This window comes from Engystomops pustulosus, chromosome 1 (assembly GCF_040894005.1).
Source record: "Engystomops pustulosus chromosome 1, aEngPut4.maternal, whole genome shotgun sequence".
Lineage (NCBI taxonomy): Eukaryota > Metazoa > Chordata > Amphibia > Anura > Leptodactylidae > Engystomops > Engystomops pustulosus.
In genome coordinates, this window is record NC_092411.1 from 144112207 (window position 1) to 144120877 (window position 8671).

Genomic DNA, 8671 nt, shown 5'->3' on the forward strand with positions numbered 1-8671 from the left:
TATAATAAAAGCCAATATAATTATTTCAATTGGTACAATGTGAAAACAATATTCTCACATACAAAATGTAATTATGCCAAAATTATTAATAATATCTAACAAAGTGTTAACTGAAATATAACTGGAAATTTCCATTGTGTGTGTTACAGAACAGCCAGAACCTGGAGCGTCTTTGTATTAGAAATTCTTCTACAGATCTCACATGGCTCTATTAAGTTATCCACGCACAGGTTAGCCATTCTCTAGCAAAAGGTGAAAAGATAATATCAAGGTCTTGTAATCCAGTCATTAGATAACTGGACAAATGACAAAGCCCTGCACACAACTATCCCAGATTCATCTGACAGCTCTTCTGTTCTGATTTTTCTGCTCTCATCGCAGATACCAAATACTGATACAGAGGCTAAATGCTAGTATCTAATAATAGTCTGCAAACATTTCGCTTTTTTTGTTATCGGTGATGGAGACAGTAGCACAGTCACATACAATTTGTAGGTGTTAATATTTCCTATAAACACCTCCCCCCATTATTTTAAAATTAATTCACTGTACAATGGGTAACCAATGGTGGAACTCTCGAGGAAGAGATAAAGATATGTAACCTGGAGAAAAATGGATTAGAGAGGCAAAGTTAAAGGGGTTGACCAATTTACCTGATGTTTGTTGTAATGTGTGTGTAAGTGTGGGGGGGCAGGATATTAGGTAATTTTATCAATTACATCTATTAAAATGTATGCTCTGCTTTCTTGATATGTAAAGTAAAGCCTCCTGTCTTCTCCCTCGTCAGCCAGACATTTCTGACCATAAAATGGCTGCAGATGGAGGTTTATGTGATCTCTAACTGTCCATGAGCAATCGTCGTGCAAGGACCTTATCATAGTATTCATGAATATAACAATGTCTTAGCAGGGCAATAACTCATAAACAAATAGAGATCACATGACCCTCCATCTGTGGCCATGTTATGGTAAGGAATGTCTGGCTGATGAAGTAAAAGACAGAAGACTTCATTTTACATATCAAGAAAGAGGTGCAGAACTTTTAACCCGTTCACGACCCCGGTGCATGGAGAGGGCTCACGCGCTGAGTCCTCTCCATAGCTGGTAAGTCTTTACTGCATATTGCAGCAAAGGCTTACCCACTGATCGCCACCGGCAAAGCTGCCAGCGGCTTCAAAAGGATAGCGGCGCATGGGCGCCGCCATCTTTTCGAGGATCGCCGCTCCCCGTGATGTCATCGGGGAGTGGCGATCCATCGGCATGGTAGCCTTGGGTCTCACGAAGACCCAAGGCTACTTCGGGTTAACCCATGCATTACAATGTGCTATCAGCACATTGTAATAGATGAGTAGTAAAATACACATATACTGCCATACTGTAGTATGGCAGTATATGATAGGATCGTACAGACAACCTAGGTTTAAAGTACCCTAGGGAGTCTGAAAAATAGTAAAAATAAAAATAAAAAAAGTTTAAAAAAAATTATAATAAAAAACCCTAAAAGCTCAAATCACCCCCTTTTCCTAGAACTGATATAAATATAAATAAACAGTAAAAATCATAAACACATTAGGTATCGCCGCCTGAAAATGCCGTTTCTATCAAAATATGATAACGGTTTTTCACTGCATTTAATCCCGAAATGGAAAATCGCGCCCAAAGTCGAAAATGGCACTTTTTTGTCATTAAAAAAAAAAAAAATTTTATAAAAAGTGATCACAAGGTCAAACAGTCCTATAATTGATAACATTGTAAACGTCTGCAAAATCTGCAAAAAACGACACCACCCAAAGCTCTGTACACCAAAGTATAAAAAAGTTATTAGCGCCAGAAGATGGCAAAATCCCCCCCAAAAAATTTTTGTACAGGAGGTTTTAATTTTTTTAAATGTATGAAAACATTATGAAACCTATATAAATTTGGTATCCCCGTAATCACACCGACCCAAAGAATAAAGTAGACATGTCATTTGGGGCGTACAGTGAAATCCGTAAGTTCCAAGCCCACAAGAAAACGGCACAAATGCGTTTTTTTACCAATTTCACTGCATTTGGAATTTTTTCCCGCTTCCCAGTACACGGCATGGCATAATAAATATGATCTCTATAAAGTGTAATTTATTACGCAGAAAACAAGTTGTCACACAGCTCTGGACATGGAAAAATAAAAAAGTTATGGATTTTTGATCATGGGCAGTGAAAAATGAAAATGAAAAAGCAAAAAAGGGCCAGGTCCTGAAAGGGTTAATAGATGAATTTTGGTACGTTTCAATATATTTTCTTTCTCCCACCATTACACATACATTACAAAACATATGAGGTAAAGTGGCCAACCCCTTTAAGGATGAATATACAATTTCCCTCCTTTGGAGAGTGCCAATTTTTACATTTTTTTTTCTTTAGGCAGTATGTGGCTTTATTACAAGAATTTTTGTGACACAATGAAAAATGTAAACCAAATCAGTGGTATCTCCAGTATTTAAAGGGAATATATCACCAAAATGAAGCATAGTAAACCAAAAACACTAACATACTGGTGTGAGCCCCCTCTAGTAGGATCCACTCTTCTTTTAGATTCATATGCCCTTGTTTATACAAAAAATGTGTTTGTAAATTAAAAACCATGGAGCCCCCTCAGCCCAAATTTTCACAATTTTAAAAGACTTAAAAAAAAACTGAGAAAAGGAAACTATGGCTCGAGCAGATCCTGCAAGAGGGGACACACATCAGCATGTAAGTGAGCCTAGTTTACAATCCTTCATCCTGGTGGTAGATTTCCTTTAACCCCTTACGGACGCACGCTGTAGTAATACGGCAAGCATTGGGTCCCGGTGAATGGAGAGGGCTCACGGGCTGAGCCCTTTTCATAGCTGGTAAGTCTTGGCTGCATATTGCTATTGCTATGTTGTCGATCAACGCCAGCAATGCTGCCGACGGCTTCAAGAAGATGGAGGCGCATGGGTGCGGCCATCTTGCCGAGGATCATCGCTCCCCATTGCCATGACAGCCTCAGGTCTTCCAGAGACCCGAGGCTGTTTCATTTACATTACAATGTGCTCTCTGTAGTATGGCAGTATATGAAAGGATCGATCAGACAACCTAGGGTTAAAATATTTTTGTACAGGAGGTTCATTTTTGTAATTTGTTACACAGAAAACAGGCGATCACAGAGCTCTTTATGTGAAAAAGTAAAAAAGTTTTAGATTTTTGAAGCTGGGATGTGAAAAATGCAAGTGAAAAAACTCAAAAGGGCCAGGTCGTTAAGGGGTTAAGCATAGATAGAATGTATATGTAGTCTGAAAGAAGAATTTGTTTTCCAGTTACTTTCCGCATAAGGGTTCTAAACAAAACACAGAAACTATGGATCAATAGTATATGTTATTGAGTACTGGATCAAGTAAAATTAAATTAACTACAGTATGTCAAACACACAAAAACACTCATTATTGTGTATTGAACAAGCACAGGAATAGAGCAAAGATTATGAACAAAAATTAATATTACCATGTATATGTGTATATATTTATGGTAAAAGATTTGCAAAACCTTAATAATTTAATTTGTTACTGCAAAGATCCAGTATATCACAGGTCTTTGACTGGTAAACTAATTAAACCTTTCAGCTTCAATGTCATTACCTATCTCGGTCATTACAGATTGCAGTGTATAAGCCACCAGATCCTTAAGGCTTAAACAAGACAAAAAATAGAAAAGTGAAAAAAAGAGCTGCGAAATAAATAGCAAAAAAACAAAAAAATATCACTTTATCTAGAACACAGATCTCTGACACTCCCTCTTTACATAATTATGCACTGCTCTAGGCTCTCCTACATTGGAATGGAGGGAGGAGGATAAAAAAGGTGTCTCTTTGTGTTCGCTTCTTCCTTTCTCCTCCCTCCCATTCCATTGTAGAAGAGCCGACACATGCATGCTAGAGGGGTGCATAATTATGTAATGAGGGAGCGCCACAACTTTTCTGTGATCAGCCTCTGTTTAAAACAGCGTTTATCGCTGCAATGCGGTCCTTTTTCGACTTCACAAGACATGATCTATCATCATGGCAGATGAAACTGCTGGTATGTGAAGAAAGAAGAAAAAAAAAACTTTTTTCCAAAGTTTTGCTTTAAGCCATTTTATTCTTGTCTTTTTGCCATTTCTATTGTTTTGATTGTTTTTGTGTATTTTATTATGCTTTTTATCTTCCTGTTCTATTGTGGCAATGTTTGGGAATCAGCATATTTGGTTATATATAAAGCACACTATAAATGTAAGTGCTTAATGTTTGTACTATCAATGCTTCTATGTTACCAACCAGACTGTAATCTCCACATTTCTGGGATCATTAAGAAGGAAATTAGTTAAATTATGTGTTTCTAGTGATATTTATGCAATATATTGAACTGTACAACAAAAAACTGAGAAATGCCATGTGAAAATACAGTAGATGGAACTAAGAAGATGGAACTATGTGGGCTAAAGCAAAGAATGCAAGTCAGTCTGGTCTTGGTTAAATGCAGCACTTAGCAGGCTATATTGATTTCTCAAGGTTGTGCAAAGGTTATTCACTCAGACTGCAGCATTCAAAATCTGCATAGGAAAGCACAATGGTTATCTGAAGCATTCACCACACATTGTATGCAGCTTCCTATATGAATAATGGAGAAAGCGTTAAAACACAAATAGCAGTTTATACTGGCATCAGATAAATGTGTTTACATTAATCATCAAGTAAAAAAGAAATCAGGCCTTCTTCACATCATTCTAGTGTCAATAATATGAGCAGAAACATGTCCTGTATTTTTATGCTGAGTTCACTTCTGACATCCGTTTTACAGCGCATCTTACTTAAAGGCCTTATTTATATGTCCATAAAAATTGGCTCACACATCTGTAAAAAAACATGACAAGACATGTGAATAAAACCTAATACATAATTCAAGTAATTTAAATTAAATATAAACAATATCAACACATTAAAACTATAAATTATTTTCACAAATGAAAATGTAAAATGACATAAATTTGGCACTGCAAATACCATAATCATTTATCCATTTTCACTTGTTTTCACATGAGGGATTGAGTCAGTCATCAGGTCATGGTCATAGGCACTTTCACGGTTTGGCCTTGGATCCCAGCGACAAGGAGTGATAGGATGGGGGAGGGGTTTTTTTTCAAATACCAGGGGGACAAGCAGTTTGTGGAGACGGTGTAGATACTGTGAGCCAGGATGAATACGCCTGACAGTCATGGGACACGAGCAGGCAGGGAGCCAGGTAAAATTTTATATATGTTGCATGAAAGACAAAATGCTGAATTCTGAAAAAACTGTTTTAGGATATGCTTTTTATAGACTGTGGGGACATGGGGAAGCCTAAAAACTCTGCTCTGGTGACAGGTTCCTTTTTAAGTAAATTTTATATCTCCTTAATTGCCTACTAGATTAATGTAGTGGCAGGAAGCACTTTGGCTCACAATGCCACCACCCTGGATTGCTGGACATTACTCCTTGCCTCCAGGTGCCTCTTCCTCCTCCTACTCCACTTCCTCCTCTCCTGTTTCCTCATCCAGTCAGCGCAGCACCTACATTACTGGTTTCAGCCAAGGGGAAATGCCAGCAGTCAGTGTTGAAACTAATTTGTTTGGGGAAAGGACCCACTGTCCAGGAACTGAACAAAATGTCCTCCCCGATGAATTTCTGGGTCAGAAAATTGGACATGTGACCAGAGCTTGCCCTCTATGCCTTGAATGTGCAGTCCTGCCCCATGGCAATTGTTCTGTCAGAACACATTTTCAGCACTGTCAATGTTTCAGGTGTCATCACCAAGAGGAGGATCCGCTCACACACAGCCAAAGTGGACATCCTAAAGATCATTAAGATGAATCAGGCATTTATCCCATGGGACTTGTCTGTGCTGGCCGGAGTGAGTGGGTAGTGTTAGCTACCACCTTCTCTACCTCTTCCACTTAAACCGCCACCTCCCAGTCCTTCTCCCTCTGTTGGACCCCTGACACCTTTTCCAAAGTTATTATTTTTTCGTTAGAATTATTTATTTCTGTTATTTACTTCGATTTCATTATTTTAAGTATTTACTCTAGCTCATTTTGCCCTGAGTGCACCCTGATACCTAGACATAATGGGGGTCATTTACTATGGCCCTATTCGCGTTTTCCCAACGTGTTACCCGAATATTTCTGATTTGCGCCGATTTTTCCCTGAATTGCCCTGGGATTTTGGCGCACGCGATCGGATTGTGGCGCATCGGCGCTGCCATGCACTCAACGGAAATCGGGGGGCGTGGCTGAATGGAAACCCGACGGATTCGGAAAAACCGCCGCATTTTAAAAAAAATGTGTCGCGAAAATTGCACTTACCTTCACTCAGCCCGGCTCGGTGTATTCCAGTGCGTTCCAATGCTCTTCAGTGCAGCAGCGCCACCTGGTGGATGTCGGAGGAGCTACCTTAATAAATCCCGGCCACCGAATCCACCGCAGAGAACGCGCCGCTGGATCGCGAATGGGTCAGGTAAGTAAATCTGTCCCAATGTTTTCTACCCCGGTCTAGAGGCTTTAACCATCCTGAGAAAATGGGTATGTGGTTTTCCATTGCTTTTTTTTACCATGGAAAGAATGACTGCATCTGAAGATCCAGAAAGCCTTTAACTGCAGTGAGAAGAGGGGTATTTGGTTTTCCCATTGTAGAGAATATCTACATCTGGATACTCAAACCATTTTCTGTCACAGTGACATTTACAGCATTTTATTTGTTTTTACTTTATTGTTTTTCTTTTCATTTCTTTATTTAATTTTTTTTATCTTTTGATTATATTTTTATTGCTTTCTCTAGACCATTTTTTAGACGTTTTTGGGTGTTAAAGTTCAGGTCCCCATGGATTTCAATGGGGTTTTGAGGCAAACTTCTGGTCAAGTGCAGTTACTGTCAGATAGTGATGGAGAAATTAATAAAGGGTAGATATTTCCCCTAGGTTTCTTTTTTATGTGTCTTTTGTCTACTGAGGGCCTGGGAGGAAGGCAACTGGTATAGTCAGGATTGACAGTTGTTTAGTTAGAGCTCGAATTTTGTGTTTTGTTTTGCACCGAACAAAGGCTATGCTTTTGTTTTAAGTTTTTATAATAAGGGGCATGTCAGTCCTGTTTTTGGAATTATTTCAAGTCTTTGTCCCTGTCCCCATATATTAAAACCCACTTACTGTGTATACTCGTGTAGAAGCCGTGTATATGTGCTGAAAAACCCCACCTTGGCTAATACTTGAGTCTTCAAAAAAATAAACTTAAATACTCACCCTCGGGCACCGCGACACTCAGCGCGGCTCCTCTTCTGCCTTCTCTATGCTGTATTAGCAGGCAGAGATGCATCCATGTGATCTGCCAGCCGACGCAAACTATGATGCGGCGTTGTTGCCACTGATGACATCATATTGTGCGCCGGCCAGCATATTGCGTGGACGCATCTCCGCCAGCTGTTACAGCAAAGAGAAGAAAAAATAGGAGCCGCGGGTACGGAAGCATCGGGGAGCATTGGGACCGCCCGAAGGTGAGTGCAAGTTAGTTTTTTATGTGCTTGGCAAACTGCGGGCTAGCTGACTGTATACGTCATGGGGCAGGCTGGCCGTATACTATATGGGGGCTGGCTGTATACTATATGGGGGCTGGCTGGCTGTATACTACATGGGGCAGGCCGGCTGTATACTACATGGGGCTGGATGGCTGTATACTACATGGGGCTGGATGGCTGTATACTACATGGGGCTGGATGGCTGTATACTACATGGGACTGGATGGCTGTATACTACATGGGGCTGGCTGTCTGTATACTACATGGGGCTGGCTGTCTGTATACTACATGGGGCTGGATGGCTGTATACTATATGGGGCTGGCTGGACGTATACTACATGAGGCTGGCTGGCTTTATACTATATGGGGCTGGCTGTATGCTACATGGGGCTGACTGTATACTATGTGGGGCTAGCTGGCTGTATAATACATGGGGCTGGCTGGCTGTATACTACATGGGGCTGGCTGTATTCTAGATGGGGCTGGCTTGCTGTATACTACTGGGGACTGGCTGTATACTTGCTGGCTGTATACTACATGGGGCTAGCTGGCTGTATAATACATGGGGCTGGCTGGCTGTATACTACATGAGTCTGGCTGTATACTAGATGGGGCTGGCTGGCTGTATACTAGATGGGGCCTGGCTGTATACTACATGGAGGCTGGCTGTATGCTACATGGGGACTGACTGGCTGTATACTACTGGGGGCTGGCTGTTTACTACTGGGGCTGGCTGGCTATATACTACTGGAGGCTGGCTGGCTGTATACTACAGGGGGCTGGCTGGCTATATACTGGGAGGCTATGACCAAAGCATTTCCCACCCTTGGCTTATACTCGAGTCAATAGGTTTTCACAGTTTTTGGTGGTAAAATAGGGGGCTTATACTTGGGTTGGCTTATACTCGAGTATATACAGTACCTACTTCTTCCAAAGGGATATATTTTAACCTTCCTGTTATAGTGTAACTATTTTGTAATTGTCGTCATTTAAAATAGTAAAATGCTCTTGCAATGGTAATGAAACTGTGCTGCAAACATAGTTCTTTTTTAAAACATGATGATATGTAAATCTGATGGCCTAGATTCATGTATTAT